Source organism: Budorcas taxicolor, chromosome 14, assembly GCF_023091745.1.
Source record: "Budorcas taxicolor isolate Tak-1 chromosome 14, Takin1.1, whole genome shotgun sequence".
Classification (NCBI taxonomy): domain Eukaryota; kingdom Metazoa; phylum Chordata; class Mammalia; order Artiodactyla; family Bovidae; genus Budorcas; species Budorcas taxicolor.
In genome coordinates, this window is record NC_068923.1 from 87,026,203 (window position 1) to 87,047,936 (window position 21,734).

A 21,734-nucleotide genomic window follows, 5' to 3' on the forward strand; every position below is an offset into this window, starting at 1 on the left:
TTTTGTACAGTTCTTCTGTGTATTCTTGACATCTCTTCTTAATGTCTTCAGCTTCTGTTAGGTCCAGATCATTACTGTCCTTTATCGAGCCCATCTTTGCATGAAATGTTCCCTTGGTATCTCTAATTTTCTTGTAGAGATCTCTAGTCTTTTCCATTCTGTTCTTTTCCTCTATTTCTTTGCATTGATCGCTGAAGAAGGCTTTCTTATCTCTTCTTGCTGTTCTCTGGAACTCCGCATTCAGATACTTATATCTTTCCTTTTCTCCTTTGCTTTTCGCTTCTCTTCTTTTCACAGCTATTTGTAAGGCCTCCCCAGACAGCCATTTTCCTTTTTTGCATTTCTTTTCCATGGGGATGGTCTTGATCAGAATGAAGAGATGGAGCCAAAGCAAAAACAACACCCAGTTGAGGATGTGACTGGTGATAGAAGCAAGGTCTCATGCTGTAAAGAGCAATACTGCATAGGAACCTGGAATGTCAGGTCCATGAATCAAGGCAAATTGGAAGTGGTCAAACAGGAGATGGCAAGAGTGAACATCAACACTTTAGGAATCAGTGAATGAAAATGGACTGGAGTGGGTGAATTTAACTCGGATGACCATTATATATACTACTGCGGGCAGGAATCCCTTAGAATAAATGGAGTAACCATCATGGTCAACAAAAGAGTCCGAAATGCAGTACTTGGATGCAATCTCAAAAACGACAGAATGATCTCTGTTCATTTCCAAGGCAAGCCGTTCAATATCACAGTAATCCAAGCCTATGCCCCAACCAGTAACTCTGAAGAAGCTGAAGTTGAACGGTTCTATGAAGACCTACAAGACCTTTTAGAACTAACACCCCAAAATATGTCATTTTCATTATGGGGGACTGGAATGCAAAATTAGGAAGTCAAGAAACACCTTGGGTAACAGGCAAATTTGGCCTTGGAATATGGAATGAAGCAGGGCTAATAGAGTTTTGCCAAGAGAACGCACTGGTCAAGCAAACACCCTCTTCCAACAACACAAGAGAAGACTCTATACATGGACGTCACCAGATGGTGAACACCGAAGTCAGATTGATTATATTCTTTGCAGCCAGAGATGGAGAAGCTCTATACAGTCAACAAAAAACAAGACCAGGAGCTGACTGTGGCTCAGATCATGAACTCCTTATTGCCAAATTCAGACTTAAATTGAAGAAAGTAGGGAAAAACCACTATACCATTCAGGTATGACCTAAATCAAATCACTTGTGATTATACAGTGGAAGTGAGAAATAGATTTAAGGGCCTAGATCTGTTAGATAGAGTGCCTGATGAACTATGGATGGAGGTTCATGACATTGTACAGGAGACAGGGATCAAGACCATCCCCATGGAAAAGAACCCAATGTTAGAGATATATTAGAGCCAGAACTGCTCTTTCTGCTTATCTCTTAACTCTCTGAAGTATCTGGAAAATAGGCAACCAAGATTGTTGTGCAGGGAATCTATTACTTCTGGATAATTAGGAAGCTGAAGAATGCATAATATAAAGTTTCTTCAGGGAAGCATCACGTTTCCACGACCATAATAGCTAGTAACAATAGCCAAGAGCCCTGGAAAGATGGTCTCTGCCTCAATTCTATTTTCCATATATTAATGAGCAACTTCACATGTTGGAACTTGACTTGCATATAGAACCTGTAGTAGCAAGGGAGTCTGGGAAATATATAGTTTAGTTTCCCAGCTTCTCAGTTAGAAAGAAGAGAAAATGGAGGGCAAGAAAGTCATTCCAGAAAAGGCAATATTATTATTAATTAAAAGTGTAACAATTATTACAATCTAGATTTTCTAACTTGCTTGATCACAAAATAGAAAGCTAGCTTACTTTGCAGTGATACCCTGACATTTTAGTCTTTTCACCACTCTTGATGTCTGTAGAACACTGTTGACTGAGTAGGACCTTTGCTTTAGACACAGTTCTTGCTTTTTATCAATGTGCAAAGCGATTTGTGTCTCACAGCATTTCTATTGTCCATTGACTGTACTGGAATGTAGTACTTTACCAACCATGAACTTTGACATGTTTATAACAAGGACTTAACCTGAAAATATGCAAGAGAGAGTCTTATGAATATAATCTGTAAGCAGATGAGGTCTCATGGAGGTGTTGAATAGCATATGAAATTAATATTTGTGCCATGGATTTTGAGGTTAATTTTTCCTTCAAGAGACGTAGTGACAGTAATAGGTAAACTGAAAGTTGAAATCCCAATTAGTTTGAAAGGACATCAAGCCTTATGAATTTTCATTAGTGCTAAAAACAGCAAAGTAGTATAATTAATATAGTTAATATATATATGAAATTCCATTTCTCAATACCAAGCAAAACCTTGAGTGAATCCTATGAAAAACCTTTGGATAAATACTCTATGTCAGAGCTAACAATGTCAATAATCTTAGTTATTATACCTGCAGAATTTATTTCTGCAAGTTAATGAAATTTTCCTAAATTTTCAGCACATAATTTATTTTATTTTTTTTGTGTGGTCTTTTTATTTTTTATTTATTTATTTATTTTTTAATTTTTATTATTACTTTATTTTACTTTACAATACTGTATTGGTTTCGCCATACATTGACATGAATTCACCACAGGTGTACATGAGCTCCCAAACATGAACCCCCCTCCCCCCTCCCACCACCCACCCCACATCATCCCTCCGGATCATCCCTGTGCACCAGCCCCAAGCAACCTGCGTCCTGCATCGAACATAGACTGGCGATTCGTTTCTTACATGATAGCATACATGTTTCAATGCCATTCTCCCAAATCATCCCACCCTCTCCCTCTCCCTCAGAGTCCAAAAGTCCGCTCTACACATCTGTGTCTCTTTTGCTGTCTTGCATACAGGGTCATCATTACCATCTTTCTAAATTCCATATATATGTGTTAGTATACTGTATTGGTGTTTTTGTTTCTGGCTTACTTCACTCTGTATAATTGGCTCCAGTTTCATCCATCTCATTAGAACTGATTCAAATGTATTCTTTTTAATGGCTGAGTAATACTCCATTGTGTATATGTACCACAGCTTTCTTATCCATTCATCTGCTGATGGACGTCTAGGTTGTTTCCATGTCCTAGCTATTATAAACAGTGCTGCGATGAACATTGGGATACACGTGTCTCTTTCTATTCTCGTTTCCTTGGTGTGTATGCCCAGCAGTGGGATTGCTGGGTCATAGGCCGTTCTATTTGCAATTTTTAAAGGAATCTCCACACTGTTCTCCATAGTAGCAGCACATAATTTATTATGTACTGACTTTTTCCCCTTAACTCTTTCAATAGTATATTATTTAATGTCACAAGTGTTTAGTTCTTCTCCAATGTGCCCCTCTGTTCCTAAAATTGAATAGCAATTTCAAGTGCTTAAACTTAGCCTGCAGTGTTTATATACCTTAATTAGTGTAGAAATCAGAGAAGGCGATGGCACCCCACTCCAGTACTCTTGCCTGGAAAATCCCATGGATGGAGGAGCCTGGTAGACTGCGGTCCATGGGGTCGCGAAGAGTGGGATATGACTGAGCGACTTCTCTTTCACTTTTCACTTTCATGCATTGGAGAAGGAAATGGCAACCCACTTCAGTGTTGTTGCCTGGAGAATCCCAGGGACGGGGGAGTCTGGTGGGCTGCTGTCTATGGGGTCGCACAGAGTCGGACATGACTGAAGTGACTTAGCAGCAGTGTAGAAATATTTCCTAGCTTTCAAAGAACTTTTATGCAGATCATAATCCAATGAAAAGGGGATACACTGCTATTCAAATGGCTACTCTGTTCTAAAAATATTCCAGAGTACCAATTTTCGGAATAGTACTAGAAGAGGACTAAACAGTAACTTGGAATTTTCTTGGTAGTAAAAGCGGATTCAATATTTTGCACTCAGCAATTTGAAATATGCTTAAGCTTTTATTATAATTTTTCTTGTGGGTCTTTTGTTAATAAGATTGTCAAAGTAATATTCTATGGGGACCTAACTGTTAATTGGTGAAAAGAGACAAAATATTTGAGGAAAAAAATTGGTTACATTATGCAATTATATCACAGATAAGTACAGATGACATAGAGTGGACTTCACACATGGCTGAAAGATTCTGATACTAGCAGCGGCATATTTGTAGTAGGTCTGTGTGAATGTGTGCTGGGCTAGTGTGGGCCTGAATACACACGTGCATTTGTGCTCTCTCCAGAGGAGTTCTAATCTTCAGTTAGTGCACTTGTGAGGAGTTGCACTTATGAATCTATGTTGGTCTATCCTGTGTCACATGTGAATGAATTTGTATAAAACGATGAATCTGAATGAATTTGACTTTATGTTTATATTATCTGTAGGGTTTCCTTGGTGGCTCAGATGGTAAAAGCATCTGCCTGCAATGCGGGAGATCCAGGTTTGATCCCTGGGTCAGGAAGATGCCCTGGAGAAGGAAACAGCAACCCACTCCAATACTCTTGCCTGAAAAATTCCAGGGACAGAGGAGCCTGGTAGGCTATAATCCATGGGGTGCAAAGAGTCAGACACGACTGAGGGACTTCACTTTCTTTTATGTTATCTATATCAAAGACCATACAAGTGAGCATTTTGTATTTGGATGAGGCTGTATTTTTACTCATTTGTTTTACGCTATTGTTTCTGAAACATTTTGTTACTATTAATAATATTGATTACTAGTGTCCGTCTTAGCTTTCTGCCATCTTGGTTACTCACTTTCACCAAGATGAAACTTAAATGATATCGTGCATGTCTTTACTGGTTCAGAAATCACAGAATGAAAGTCGTGATGCTCATTAGGAATCAAGATGCAATAGTGATGGCAACTGCATCCTCAAGAACAAAGGATGAATCTAAAGGTGTATCTAATGGCTCAGCAGAAAACTTTCACTTAAAAGGTAATTTATGAATATTTTATATTTTTATACAGCACCTTACAAGTTGATTTTAGCCTGCAGCAATCAAAATATTCACCTTCTGCACAATGCTCCCATATTTGTTCTTTCGGTACATTTGAAATTGATAGAAAAAAAAAATACCTTGCAATTTCTAGTGTTTTCTCTTTATCTTGGAGGAAAAGGAGAAGAAAACCAGGGTGAGTTCAACATAGTCTTAACTCAGAGTAAAGGAGCCACTGATCTTGGATTGGAAGATGGAATAAATGTAGTTAGAGGTCAGAAGAGGGGTCAGGAAAAGGTAATAAGCAGACAAACCCTGGTGATGTTTACATGAGGATATGAAATGAAAATCTAAGCCACTGGTTTGTGATACTGGCAAATTTAGCAGTGCAACTGTGAACAGCAACAGAAAATGGCTTTATGGATACCATAATGGGAATATGACTTAGTGTTTATGTTATCTACATCAAACGCTGATTTCTGTAGTACTTTTAGCCAAAATGGTATCAAACTTAAAAAAACAATGTCAAGAAATATTTAGCAGCTTTAAGGGCCTTGGGCTTCCCTGGTGGCTTAGACTGTAAAGAATCCATTTGCAATCAGGAGACCTGGCTTTGATCCCTAGGTTGGGAAGATCTCCTGGAGGAGGAAATGGCGACCTACTTCAGTATTCTTGCTTGGAGAATTCCACGGACAGAGGAGGCTGGTGGGCTACAGTCCAAGGGGCTGAAAAAAGTCAGACACAACTGAGCGAGGTGATTATCTTTACCTAGAGAGTCTTAGAAGCAGCCTCCCACTGTGAGTCTCATGGACATTAAAACCTATTTGCGCAGCAACACAGTTCCCAAAGAATTTATATGAGCAAAAACGAGGGAGTTACATCCTGCAAATTTTTTCATTCTCATCAAGGTTTCACTTTCTGACAATCAGTTCTAGAGACTCTTCAGTCTACTTCACCAGTCGGCTTGGGAGCTGCTGTTGCTTGCTTCTTTGGGCACCCATAGTTGGCTTTTCTCCTAGATATTAGGAGATTATATCCCTACCTGTTATCATGCAGGGAGTGATAGTGAGGCAAACTGGGAGCCATGTGATTTCTTGAAGATACATGAGAAAGACCTGCAAAATTTGAGTGTAGGCCAATAAAAATTGCTAACCAGCAGCAAATTATTCAACAAATTTGCTTCAAATGCACTGTATTTTGGGGAAAAAAAAATGCATCTTCCAGTCACTCAGTTCCATGTTCGTTTCCTTTCTGCTTCATCTCTGGCTCTAGGTTTGATCTTACCTGTGGAATATTGTCTTTCCTCTTGGTTCAGATTCCTGTTCAAAATTACTCCTTGGACATACTGTGACAGATTTTGTACTAAGGTTCCCTCACGTTACCTCATTTTGCTCACTCATACTCTCAGGACTAAAGGAACAAGGCTACCACCATAAGATGATTATTTATTGAATGCCAAGTGAAGGTAAAGTGTTAGACACTCAGTCGTGTCTGACTCTTTGTGACCCCATGGACCACCAGGCTCCTCTGTCCATAGAATTCTCTATGCAAGAATACTGGAGTGGGTAGCCATTCCCTTCTCCAGGGGATCTTCCTGACCCAGGGGTCAAATGCAGGTCTCCTGCACAGCAGGCAGATTCTTTACCATTTGAGCCACCAGGGAAGCCCATTGAGGGCCAGTCTGTGGACTAAATCTGAGTTTCTATTTTTCCTGTTATTAACTGAATATGTCAGTCAGGGTTCAGTCCAGAAAACAGAAATTCCCCTTTGTATTCCAAGGATAGAGGAGTCTGCAGCTAATTTGAGGTTTATACAGTCATTGGAAGAGCTAGGGAAATGTGGCAGGAGAGTCACCACTAAAGGGATGGTTTTGGGCTGCCTGGAAGCCACTGCAAATCTCAGGATTCTCCAGAGAGCTTCTGTCAACAGTCCCCATGTGTAGCATTAAACTGAGTGGTTTACAAAGTGCTGCTCCAGAAGCTGTTATGAATCCCACGTTTGCTCATATATATGGCCACATCTTTCTCTGGGGAACTATGGCCTTTCTCTGGCACAATTTTTGTATTTATCTTGTAAAAATGAGATGGATCCTCCACTCAAAATTTGCTTTAGCTGTCAAGGCTGATGGTAATCCTTGCATGTATTAAGAAAGTATGAAAAGGTTCATTACTCACAAAATGAGGCTTTGTGGGAAGGTCCAAAACTGGCTTGAGAGAGTAGAGACTTATTATTACATCACCATCTTGGAACCATGGGATGGTGGAGGAGTTTGGGGTTACTTAGAGAGGGTGGTGATGCTGAGTTAACAGCAGAAAATCTTATCCACTGGGTGTGGTCTCAGATTCCCTTTATTCTAAGGTACCCAGACCAACAGGGAGTCCCTTTTTGCATTATTTTCTACTTTCAAAACTGTTTTAAAATTAAAGTAATATCCATTTTAAAAATCAAGGGACCATAAAATTCTTATAAGTATGTAAAGGAAAGACAAAAACAAAAAAACAACAACCCAGTAACTGATACAAGTAATAAATCACCAAATAAACATGAATAGAAGTTTTCCCTTCCCTTCAGAAAAGAGAATTGTTGCTCAAGACCTGTATGGATATCTTTCTTAGGAAATTCACATTTATTAAATATAGGGTCACATTTTCTCAAAATTTCTCAAAGACAAATGGTATAATACAAAGAATTTATATATTTACCCCCAGCATACACATTAACTGGAAATTTTAGTCTAATTCAGGCCAGCTTTTTAAACTTACTGGAATTATGTACATGGTAATTGTTTACTAATAGCGAGAGTTGATTCAAAGTAGGATATCCAGTTCTTGAAATTTGTTAGTTCAAATAAGATAAGGCAGAACATTCCAGAAGTTTTGACTGTTTAGAAGTAGGTCACCTCAGTAATTAATATCAAAGATTTAATAAAATCTCTGATTATGAGATGCCTGCTGATGTGACAAGCACTGAGTAAGGTGATGGGGATACAAAGTTGAATACAATGTTTTTTGCCCTTAAGGACCTCATAGTTTGTTCAAGTGATACTCAGGATTACAAGATATTCAGGATTCAAGAATTAAAGTCTTCTGCGATTAAAACTATGACAGTCTACTAAGTAGTCACTTCTGCAAAACATAGCTGACCCTAATAAAACCCAGCATTTAAAAAGAAAACAAAACTGTGACAAACAAGTCCCAAACTTCAGCCTTATTTCCTTAAAAATTTTTCTAAAATAAAAGGGAGAATAGCTAGGCAACAACAAATTCTAATTTAGTTTTGAATGTTTTCTGTGAGAGACTGATGACAGCTGACACCATTGTCCAGTCATCTAAGTGTAGCACTGATTTCCATTTGAAACAGAGAAAGCAGTGACTTGCTGCTTGCTGAAGTCAGGCACCTCTGAGAGATGCTTCACTGTGTATTCTAAGGCACTTCTTTCCGGGTAATGGGGCATGAGAGTGACTCACACAGTGCGCAGAATTTGGAGGGGAACAAAATAATAAAACAAGCAGGTTCACTCTTTATCATGATTGCATATAGTAAATAAGCAACATTCTTTTTCAAAGAAATGTTGAGAGAAGTCGAAATGGTGGATCAGGAGGTTGCATCAAAAATACATTACAAATGGAACAGTTCTCACAGAGCCCCTGCTGAACATTTGTGGGAGACATTGGACACCTAAAAGGATCAGAAAAATCCTCTTGAAACCGGGTAGGAGGAAAGAAAGATAAAAAGACGAGAGGAGTCACAAAAGGGACCAGCAACTTTGGCAGGAAGCTGAATGTGGAGGGAGGTCCCTGCATTTGGGGTGGGGGAGGGGAAAGACCCTCATGGTAGGGAAGTCAGCTGGGACAGAAAGAGGTCTTTAGGGGATCAAAGGAGGTTGCCACAGATGGTCTGTGGGAAGCAGGACGAAGCCTGCCTGGTCTGTGCGGCAGCCCTGTGCACCCCAGGCTGAGTTGCGTGCCGCCTGTCGTGGGGGGTGGCTGGGTGCTGGAAAGAGGGCTTTGGAGCATGGGCCTTGGGAAGGACCAGCTGTTGGCTGTGAAAAGTGAGCCCAAAGGGACAGGAGCAAGGAGCTCCACAAGTGTGGAAGTTTGCAGAAAAAGCCCGGGGTACGGTGGAAGCCAGGCACCATTCCTGGATGGAACGCGATAGGCGGGCACCTTCCACATCCTCTGGCTTCCTCAGCCTTCCTAGGCTCTACGATGGCACCCGACTGGGGAGACTTGTCTGATCCTCCAGCCAGGACCTCTTCTGTGCTCGTGGGCCCTGGGGTTCTTGCTGCTGCAAATCTCAAAGCCTCTCCGGGAATCAGCCCTGGGCTCCCTTGTCTGAGATGGGAGTCCATCAGTGCCGTCCGGGGCTGTGCGCTCAAGCTTGGAGCTGGGAGGGCAGATTCTCGGTGAGGACCGCTGTTGGCTGTGGGGATGGGGCAGAGGACGGGATTCGGGGGCTCCATGGCCAGGAATGCTCCTGAGGAAACACTGTCTGCCTAGGACAGGAGGCGCCACTGTGGAGGGGTGCACAAGGGGTGGGGCTGCCCACACACCAGCCTGCGCCTCCTTCGGCGCCAGGAGTGGCTCCCACCAGAGCGACCCTGCCCCAGGCTGCTGCAACGGCGTGCTGGTCTGCACCCCGGTTGTGGCGGCCCTATCATTCTCGGGCCTGGTTAGGTGTGCCCCAGACAGTCACTGCTTTCCCTCCCTCTCACTCGGGTAGGGGACAGATACCCGAGGGTGGCATCAAAGCCAAAGCTGAGCACCAGGGCTGACTCAGCGAAGGAAGAGGACTGGAAATCTCTCCATGTATCCGCAAAAGCCGTGGATTAAATCCCTGTGATTTAATCCACAGGCTTGGTCAATCCTGTGTCTGCGGAATATCTGAGCAGATGGGCATTCCCACTCCTGAGATAGATCAAGCTTCAGCAACTGTGGACTTTGGGGACAATTACACAATGACTTGGATTAAATCAGAGTCTGAGCTGACCCCACAGTGGCCACAGATGGTCCAGGGGCCAACCTAGATTTGGTGATGTTGTTATTATTATTATTTTTAATTAAAAAAATTTTTTTTTCTAGTTTTACTATAACTTTTTTGGGTTTGTGCTCTTTTCTTATTTTATTTTTTGAATTTTTAAAGTGTTTGTTATATCCTCTTTGCTTTTGTTTTCTTAATTTGCTATTTGTGTTTTCTTTTTAAATTTTTGTTTTTGAATTGGAGGATAATTGCTTCAAAATGCTGTGTTGGTTTCTGCCATATATCAACATCAATCAGCCATAGGCATACAGATGGCCCTTCCTCTTGAACTACCCTCCCTTACCCTACTCTGTCTCACCCCACCAGCTTGCCACAGAGTGCTGGGTGTGAGATCCCTGTATCAGAGAACAAATTCCCACCAGCTATCTATTTTACATTTGGTAATCGGGAAAGGAGTACGTCAAGGCTGTATATTGTCACCCTGCTTATTTAATATATGCAGAGTACATCATGTGAAATGCTGGGCTGGATGAATCACAAGCTGGAATCAAGACTGCCAGAAGAAATATCAATAACCTCAGATATGCAGATGACACAACCCTTACGGCAGAAAGCAAAGAGGAACCAAAGAGCCTCTTGATGAAAGTGAAAGAGGTGAATGAAAAAGTTGGCTTAAAACTCAACATTCAGAAAACTAAGATCATGGCATCTGGTCCCATCACTTCATGGCAAATAGATGGGGAAACAATGGAAACAGAGACAGACTTTATTTTTGGGGGCTCCAAAATCACTACAGATCACCATGAAATTAAACGACACTTGCTCCTTGGAAGAAAAGCTATGACCAACCTCGACAGCATATTAAAAAGAAGAGACATAACTTTGCCAACAAAGGTCCATCTTGTCAAAGCTATGGTTTTTCCAGTAGTCGTGTATGGATGTGAGAGTTGTGAAAGCTGAGTGCCGAAGAATTGATGATTTTGAACTGTGGTTTTGGAGAAGGCTCTTGAGAGTCCCTTGGACCGCAAGGAGATCCAAACAGTCCATCCTAAAGGAAATCAGTCCTGAATATTCACTGGAAGGACTGATGTTGAAGCTGAAACTCCAATACTTTGGCCACCTGATGCGAAGAACTGACTCATTGGAAAAGACTCTGATTCTGGGAAAGATTGAAGGCAGGAGGAGAAGGGGACGACAGAGGATGAGACAGCTGAGTGGCATCACTGACTCAACGGACATGAATTTGAGCAAGCTTTGGAAGTTGGTGATGGACAGGGAAACCTGGCATGCTGCAGTCCATGGTGTCGCAAAGAGTTGGACACGACTGAGCGACTGAACTGAAGTGAATGTATGTGCTTCAATGCTACTGTCTTGATTTATCCCACGATCTCCATTCCCCATTGTGTCCACACATCTGTTCTCTATGTCTGTGTCTCCACTGTAGCCCTGCAAAAAGGTTCTTCAGTACCAACTTTCTAGATTCCATATATATGTATTAATATAAAATGTTTGTTTTTCTCTTTCTGACTACTTCATTCTGTATAATAGATTCTAGGTTCCTCTGCTTGCTTAGAACTTATTCAAATGCATTATTTTTATTGCGGAGTAACATTCCATTGTATGTAAGTACCACAATTTCTTTATCCATTCATTTGTTGGATGTTTAAGTTGCTTCCATGACCTAGCTATTGGAAACAGTACTGCAATTAACAGTGGGGTGTATGTGTCATTTTCAGTTATGGTTTCCTTAGGGTATATGCCCAGGAAGATGGTGACTGCAGCCATGAAATTAAAAGATGCTTACTCCTTGGAAGAAAGGTTATGAGCAACCTAGACAGTATATTCAAAAGCAGAGACATTACTTTGCCGACTAAGGTCCATCTAGTCAAGGCTATGGTTTTTCCTGTTGTCATGTATGGATGTGAGAGTTGGACTGTGAAGAAGGCTGAGCGCCGAAGAATTGATGCTTTTGAACTGTGGTGTTGGAGAAGACTCTTGAGAGTCCCTTGGACTGCAAGCAGATCCAACCAGTCCATTCTGAAGGAGATCAACCCTGGGATTTCTTTGGAAGGAATGATGCTAAAGCTGAAACTCCAGTACTTTGGCCAACTCCTGTGAAGAGTTGACTCATTGGAAAAGACTCTGATGCTGGGAGGGATTGGGGGCAGGAGGAGAAGGGGACAACAGAGGATGAGATGGCTGGATGGCATCACTGACTCGATGGACGCGAGTCTGAGTGAACTCCAAGAGTTGGAGATGGACAGGGAGGCCTGGCATGCTGCGATTAATGGGGTCGCAAAGAGTCGGACACGACTGAGTGACTGAACTGAACTGATGGTAGTTTTATTCCTAATTGTTTAAGCAATCTTCATACTGATCTCCCTAGTGGCTGTATCAATTTACATTCACATGAACAGTGCAAGAGGGTTCCCTTTTATTCAGACCCTCTCCAGGTTTCATTGCTTGTAGATTTTTTGATGATGGCCATCTGAGGTGATGTGTGAGGTGATGCCTCTTTGTAGGTTTGATTAGCATTTCTCTGATAATGAATGATGTTGAGCAGCTTTTCATGCGCTTATTAACCATCTGTATGTCTTCTTTGAAGCAATGTCTGTTTACGTCTTCTGTCCACTTTTTGATTGGGTTTTTTTCTGGTATTGAACTGCATGAACTGCTTGTATATTTTGGAAATTAATTCTTTGTCAGCTATTTCATTTGCTAATATTTTCTCACAATCTGACGGTTGTCTTTTCACTTTGTTTCTAGTTTCTTTTGCCTGGAGGAGGAAATGGCAGCCTACTCCAGTATTTTTGGCTAGAGAATCCCATGGATAGAGGAGCCTGGCAGGCCACAGTCCGTGGGGTTGCAAAAAGTTGGACACGACTGAGTGACTAATACGTTGCTGTGCAAAGGCTTTTAGGTTTAATTAGGTCTCATTTATTTATTTTTTTGTTTTCGTTCCTTTAGGAGGGTGGTTGTAGAGGATCTTGCTGTGATTTATGTCAGAGAGTTTGCTGCCTATGGTCTCCTCCAAGAGCCTTATAGTTTCTGGCCTTACATTTAAGTCTTTATAATCCATTTTGGGTTTATTTCTGTGTGTGGTGCTATTGCACTGTTTTTCTAGTCAGCAGTTTGGTACATAACTTCCTTCAGGGTCTTTTTTCAGTCAAAAGCTTATCATGCCTCTCATGCCTAATCGAAACTACTGTTAATTTCCCCAACAGACCTGAGTAGAAAGCTATATGGTGTAAAACTCTTAGAGGAAAATGTAGACAGAATATTCTTTGGCATAAATCTCTGAAAGATTGCTTTTGTCCCATCTCCTAGAATAATAAAAATAAAAAGAAAAGTAAACAAACAAATGGGACCAATTAAATTTGAAAACTTTTGCACAGCAAGGGAAACCATAAACAAGACCAAAAGACAATCATCAGAATGGAAGAAAATATTTGCAAATGAAGCAATTGGCAAGTGATTAATCTTCAAAATATGTAAACAGCTCATGCAGGTCAAAAAAAAAAAAATCAAAATATGGACAGAAGACCTAAATAGATATATCTCCAAAGAAGACATGCAGTTGGCTAACAAACACATGGAACGATGCCTGTGTATTAATCTCTCATTTGCGTCCAACTCTTTGTGACCCCATAGACTATAACCTGCAAGTCTCCTCTGTCCATAACATTCACCAGGCAAGAATACTGGAGTAGGTTGCCATTCCCTTCTATAGGGGATCTTTCTGACCCAGGGATCGAACCCAGATTTTTGGCATTGCGGGCAGATTCCTTACAGTCTGAGATTGAAAGTGAAAGTTGCTCAGTGTGTCTGACTCTTTGCAACCCCATGGAATTCCCCAGGCCAGAATATTGGAGAGGGTAGCTTTTTCCTTCTCCAGGGGATACTCCCAACTCAGGGGTCGAACCCAGGTCTCCCATATTGCAGGTGGATTCTTTACCAGCTGAGCTACAAGGAAAGCCCAAGAATACTGGAGAGGGTAGCCTATGCCTTCTCCAGGGGATCTTCCCAACCCAGGAATCGAACTGGGGTCTCCTGCATTGCATGAAGAGTCTTTAACAACTGAGTTATCAGGGAAGCTTGAGTTATAAGGGAAGCCCAAGGAAAGTGGAGTGGGTAGCCTATCCCTTCTCCAGCAGATCTTTCCAACTCAGGAATCGAACTGGGGTCCCCTGTTTTGCAGTCCGATTCTTAACCAACTGAGCTATGAGGGAAGCCCATACAAGCTTAACACCACTAATTATTGTGTGTGCTAAGTTGCTTCCGTTGTGTCCAATGTTTGCAACGCTATGGACTGTAGCTCGCCAGGCTCCTCTGTCCATGGGATTCTCCAGGCAAGAATACTGGAGTGGGTTGCCATGCCTTCCTTCAGGGAAACTTCCTGACCCATGATCAAACCTGTGTCTCTTACATCTCCTCATTGACAGACCGGTTCTTTAATACTAGTGCCACTGAATGCAAATCAAAACTAAAATGAGGTATCACCTCACATTGGTCTGAGTAGCTATCATCAAAACATCTATAAACAATAAAATCTGGAGAGGGTGTATAGAAAAGTGAGCTGTCTTATGGTGTTAGTGGGAATGTGAATTAAGATAGCCACTATAGAGAACCGTATGGAGGTTTCTATAAAAACTAAAAATAGAATTACCATATGACCCAGCAATTCACTCTTGGGGATAAACCCAGAGAATAACCATCATTCATAAAGATACATGCACTCCAATGTTCCTTGCAGCACTGTTTACAATAGCCAGGCCGTGGAAGCAACCTAAATGTCCATCAATGGAGGAGTGGATAAAGAAGATGTACATATACAGAACGGAACATTACTCAGCCTTTAAAGGGAACTAAACTGTGCCGTTTGCAGAGATGTGGATGGAGCTAGAGTCCATCATATGCAGTGAAATCAGAAAGAGAAAAACAAAGATTGTACTCTAACGCATGTATGTAGAATCCAGAAAAGTGGTAAAGATGATCTCATTTGCAAAGCAAAAACAGAAAATAGATGTAGAGAACAAATAGATGGATCCCAGGGGGAGAGGGTTTGTGTAATAAACTGGGAGATGGGGGGTGATGCATTTATACTGTTGATATTATACAATAGATAACAAATGAGAATCTACTGCATAGCACAGGGCCATCTACTCGGTGCTCTCTGGTGACCTCGATTGGAAGGGAATCCTAAAAACTGGGGATATATGTATACATACAGCTGATTCACTCTGCAGTACATCAGAAACTTAATATTGTAAAGCAACACACCCTATATAAATTAATAAGAAATAAATTAAAATGGTGAGTACAGAAAGTTAAAAAATCTTTTAAAGATTAAAAAAATCCAACATTTTAAAATTCAAATGAATTTCTCATTCTGCTTTAATTAGTGAAGATCTTTAAACATACATTACAAAGTAGAAATGTATATGTTTTATAATTTTGTGTGCAACTATTGATTTTTATAGATAAGCTTGAATAAAAATATGCCAATATAGTTTCCTCTTCAAGTGGTGATGGATCCAAGACTGAAGCCCAGGTTTCAGGTAATGTTTTTAGGAGAAGGATGATTGTGTGGGTGGGAGAAAGTCATCATTTTTTCTTTGTTTATATTGGGTAATACTCTATTTTGAAAATCGTTTGACATATTATTTCAGTTGGTTCACGAAACAACCAATGTAATAGAGAGCCAGAAAAATATCTATAGATCCATTTTACAGATGAGAAAACTGAGATTTAAGAAGGTTAATTTTCTAAGGTCTCATGTCTGTCTGCTCTCAAAGTCAAAAGAGAAGCCAAATCTACTTACTCCCAGTCTAGACCTCTGTCTATTACACAGTGCTGTCTTCTTAGAACCTCTGATTTTGGTGTTTCTTATTATATGCTTTTGACACTTTTGATGTTGAATATAATTACATGTTGAGTTTCCTTTTCTCTTTGAGGACAAATTCTGATCTGAACCCAAAGAATTCAAACTGGAGAATGAAGTACCAGATTATTTTTGCTTCAATTATATATATAACTTCTTTAGCTTAAATGTTTGTGAAATTATAAAAAAGCAATAGAAAAATGTTTATTTTGGGGATTTACTCTCTATGTGTTTGCCAAATCCTTTAATTTAGCAGTTGTGTGAAGCTTTTAGAATATAGAGTCCTATACTCCCTCGAATCTCACATTAAGTTCTTTTTGAAGAATTAAATCTTTTATTGCTAATGCTATATGTGTTACTTAATTTTTTAAATCATTTTATTTTTTGAGCAGTTTTAAGTTCACAACAAGAACACTATTTTTTTTTTAACCTGAGGTCTGTATATTTATTCTTGGGCTATGGAATTGCTTAATATGCATTGAATGAAAAAAATTACATTTAAATATCAAATATGAACCTTTTTGAAAACAATGATGTTGTTTTCTATTATAATGATCTTATGTTGATTAAAATGAAAGATAGTTACATTTTTCCTGGAACACATTAACAAAATCAATAGTGATTTAAAATAAATTACAAATAAGTATTTTATTATGATAGTCTTAATAAGACCTTGAGTACTTTATTAGTCATTGTTTTATTCCTTTATTACTCAGTCATAGTTTGTCATCTACCAAGTGAAAAGAGAGGGCATGATATCATGGAAATAGTGGAAGACTGAGTTCACTTTTCTACTGTATTATTTAATGATTATGTGAATTTGTTATTTTTTTTTCCTGGAATCCTCTTTCCCGTATCCTCATACCCACGGTTCCCTTTCATCCCTCAGACCTCAGCTCAGTTGCTCTCTCTTCAACGAGACTTTCCATGACCCTCATCTTGTCTTCTGTGAAGTTGCACCAACCTGCCTGCAGTTGCTTTCTCACATCACCGTTAGTCTGTATTCCATTTCTCTTGTGTGAAATTATTTAGGAGGTAAGCTCCTGGAGAGCAAGGACATAGCCTGTTTATCACCTGTGCCAGGCAGCGCTTGAAATATAGCAGATACTTCCTTAATATTTGCTGAACAAAAGAATGACTGAATAGTTTTAAGTAAGTCACTTTCTCACCTGTAATACATATTTTCCCTGTCTTATGGACTAGTGAGAATGAAATAAGAGACATTTGAAGTCTCTAAAGTATTGCAAATTATTATCATAGTATTTACAAAGATGTATGAGTTCATGTCTGCTTAAAAAACAATGGTCTTGAACTCTCCAGGTTTTTACTAGGTAAATACTAGTCAAATCTTTGCATTATTCTCCCAGTTAGGATAATTAGCATACTAAAATAATCACTGCTGCACTCAACAGTTTGTCAATGTCAATTTGTTCTTGGTTTATTCTTTTCTTTCTTGGTTTCCATAGTATATACACTATATAACTGGCCCTTTGGATCAGCAGGTTCTACATTGATGATACCAACCAATGATAAATTGCAGATATTAAAAAAAAAAATTCTGGAAATTTCCAAAAGCAGAACTTGAATTTTCCACATGCAACTACTTATACCATATTTACATTGTATTAAATATTTAAAATAATCTAGAGATGATCTCTGTGTGTTTTATTACTATTTTTGCAGGTAGTGTCAGACTTTATTTTTTTTGGCTCCAAAATCACTGCAGATGGTGACTACAGCCATGAAATTAAAAGACGCTTACTCCTTGGAAGAAAAGTTATGACCAACCTAGATAGCATATTCAAAAGCAGAGACATTACTTTGCCAACAAAGGTCCGTCTAGTCAAGGCTATGGTTTTTCTGGTGGTCATGTATGGATGTGAAAGTTGGAATGTGAAGAAAGCTGAACCCCGAAGAATTGCTGCTTTTGAACTGTGGTGTTGGAGAAGACTCTTGAGAGTCCCTTGGACTGCAAGGAGATCCAACCAGTCCATTCTAAAGGAGATCAGCTCTGGGTGTTCTTTGGAAGGAATGATGCTAAAGCTGAAACTTCAGTACTTTGGCCACCTCATGTGAAGAGCTGACTCATTAGAAAAGACTCTGATGCTGGGAGGGACTGGGGGCAGGAGGTGAAGGGGACGACAGAGAATGAGATGGCTGGATGGCATCACTGACTCGATGGACATGAGTTTGGGTGAACTCTGGGAGTTGGTGATGGACAGGGAGGCCTGGTGTGCTGCAATTCATGGGGTTGCAAAGAGTCGGACACGAATGAGTGACTGGACTGAACTGAACTGAGGGCATAAATGTGTCATTTTACTCTAAGAGAATATAGACCGATGCTGCATAGTACAATGGGGGATAAAATGTTTCTTTTAGGATAGCAAACTGAAATGCAGTAACTTTGTTTCTTGGAGATGTGGTTTCAAATTTCTTAGTCAGAAGTATTCAACACAGCCATCCCTGTAGTGGAAAGGAACAATGAATAGCTTTTCAGAGAGGAAGCTGGGTATATTATTTCTTCCTCATGCAATTCAGAAACTGGGTAAAATCACATGACGTTTATTTGTCCTCTTGGTTCTAACTTTGACACATTTAGAATTAACTTACTTCAAGGTTTTTTTTTTTTTTTTTTTTTTTTGAGTGACATGCTTGCAGATGTTTTCCACATTTGTTTCTTGGCTCCTTTGCAAGCTCAGCAGCTGTGCACTTGCAATCGAAGTCTTGTTTGACTGAGTATGCTGAGGGGTGCAGGGGCAGAATCAGCTCTAGCAAGTCTGATCTCTAGTAAGAACATTTTGTGGAACTTGATACCTGGTGTTGCCATGGTGGCGTTAGCTCACCTCCACATCATCCCTATGACTCCCATTTTCCTATTACATTCCCTGGACACATTAGGCCACATTTCCATCAGCTCTTTCCCATTATTCCCTTCTTATGACTCCTTTGAGGTCTGGGCATGGTCTCAAGTGGAAGTTTGGCAAAACCAGACGTGAATCTTGTAAGATGGATTGGTGGTCCCCAGAGTAGTCAGTTCACAGTGTCAAGCTCTTCTGAATTGAAAGCCAAAGTATATCTTATGAAGTAGAGAAGAAAAATTACTTCATATTTTCCAGCTCAGTTCCAGTTCATTTCATGAGTTATCAGCAAAGGCAATCTACTTCACAAAGATAAAGGTTTGCCTTTCCCCAAAGACTGTCTTTTTCAAGGAGAATAGAAAAAAAATGTGAGATATGCTTCATAGTAGATATGACCGAAGAAATGAAAAATAAAGAGTGAAGTTTGTATTGTTGGTAAATAAAAACACTGTTAAATGTTTAGATTACAAGTAGATAATACTGTTTGTAATAAACATCAGCACTAAATACTTAATTTACTGCCTGTTGAACTTCAGCTTTCAATGATGGGCTCAAATGTTATTTATAATATGAAGACTTCCATCATCCCTCGGTCAAATTAATAGCTACCCCATCTACACTTTTCCATCACTGAATGTATCATTGTTGTAGCTTCATTTTGCAGGTGTGTTTATGTGTGTGTGTATTTAACAGAGTGCATTGGTTAAGAATGTGGACTCTGGAGCTGGACCGCCTGGGTTGCAGCTCTGGTCTTGCCACTCTTCAACTGTGTGACTTCATGCAGTTGCTTAATGTATTTTGTGCCCGAGCTTCCTCATTTGTGAAATGGACAGGATAATATTACTTACCTTCTGGAGCATGATGAGAAATGTAGGGGTGAATATACAGAAGGACTAAGTGCCTGATGCTAAATAGGTATTATTTAACAAATCCATAAGAAATATTTAGATATGCTAAAATCTATACCAGGGCTTGAGTATATATAGAGGAACTGCTACTCTTAAAGGGTGTTTATGCTGGTGATCCAGACACTGAGCAATCCAAAAGCAGTGAATTCATTTATTCTATGCATATTGAGTGAGCCATTTTATATGCCTGGCACTGTTCTGTTCATAGATGGTGGGAACACAATAATGAACTAGACAAAAAACCTCACTGAGATTGCATTCTAGCACACGTGAGGGCTGCGATGGAGGTGTGCAAATACGCGAGAAGATAGAGATGAGACCTCTGACTTCACCTGGGGTGGGGCCAAGAATGAGCACGGTTTCCTGGAGGAGACAGTTTAGCCAGGCAGAGAAGAGACTGGGGGACTTGGGTTAGGCGTAGAAGCAATAAGGAGGTTGCTGATATTTACCTCCTTAAAGCAAAACTCCTGTTCTTTGGAGCTGCATGTTTCCTCTGGACAGATGTCACTTCCTTTCATAGGAAATATGCCAGGGATGGTGTCAAAAATTTCCTGAAGTGGGGCTCTTCATATTCTGATATGAATATCTTGGGTATAGATTCCCTTGCTGTAGATTACCTGGTTTTCAAGGAACTTGTGCTCTATCTTTGTTATATTTTGCATGGTATAACCTTATTGTAACAACGGAGATGTAGCAGAAATAACACAAGAATGAGGTCCAGGTGATCTGGATTCAAACTTCATCCCTATCTGGCTGACTTCGTACTTCTTTGTCTGGCTTTGTACTTCTTCGAGGCTCAGTTTATCTATTTGTTGGGGCATTAATACTGGGTATGCCTAACTGAGGTGTGGTAAGGATTATATTAAAATTTTTAAAAAGTGCTTTATAAATGGCAAATGCTATATGGTGTATTATGAATTATATTACCGAAGAATGCATTGTTTTCAGTAACTGGCAAAAGGTTCAGTGACAAAATGACATAAGGGGATTGTTATCGATGATTGATAATTCACAGTTCGAATGAACATGCGTTTACAACAACCAACTGATTACGTACCAGGTACTGAGTGCTTTCTATATAATCCTGCCTGTGAGTACACAGTGAGTAAGTGGAAGAAACAGGTGTCAGTCTTGTTTATTTGACCCCATATCATGCATTTCTTTTCGTATTGTAACCCTGCCTCTTCAGAAGTCTTGCAGCATCTGCTGTACCCTGGTGAATCTTGGTGAATCCTGAATATGTAAACCCTCTGAGCTTTATTTATGTCATGTAATCCCTAAAAAGTGAGCTTCACAGCCCTTCACACTCTGAGTTCTTTACTGGATTCCCCAAACTGTGAAGGGGCCAGGGTGGGGAAGATTAAGAATAAGACAAATTCTTCCCTCTGTAATTTCCTTATGCAACAAACTCCCAAGCCTCTTCTCATCCCACATTCTCTGAGAAATTCTCCCCATCTCTAACTCTATAAACGCAGTTTCCTTCTGTCTATCCTGATCCTATTTAGCTTTACATTCAAAGCCAGAAAGAGTTGATTTCAGGAGAAAAGGGATGGGGAGCAAAAGAGATAGAATGAGCTGTTTTCAGAATCTTTTTAGCTAGGTGAATAAGGGGAAAGCTTAAACACTAATAAGACTTCCCTGGTGGCTCAGATGGTAGAGCATCTGCCTACAACGCAGGATACACAGGTTCAGTCCCTGGGTTGGGAAGATCTCCTGGAGAAGGAAATGGCAACCCACTCCAGTGTTCTTCCCTGGAAAATCCCATGGACAGAGTAGGCTGGTAGGCTACAGTTGATGGGATCGCAAGAGTTGGACATGACTGACAGACATCACTTTCACTTTAAACACTAATACATTAAAAAATTAATTTCTTTAATTGAAGGATAATTGCTTTACAATATTGTGATGGTTTTGCCATATGTCAATATGAATCAGTCCTAGGCACACATTTGCCCCTCCATCCTAGGTTCCCCTCTCCCCTCCCTCCCTGCCCCATCTGTCCAGGTGGTCAGAGGGCTTTGGTTGCCCTACGTCATACATCAAATTCACAATGGCTATCTATTTTAATATGATGATGTATATGTTTCAGGGCTTTTCTGTCAAATCATCTCACTCTCTCCTTCTCCCACCGAGTCCAAAAGTCTGTTCTTTACATCTGGGTCTCCTTGGCTGACCTGGACATAGTGTT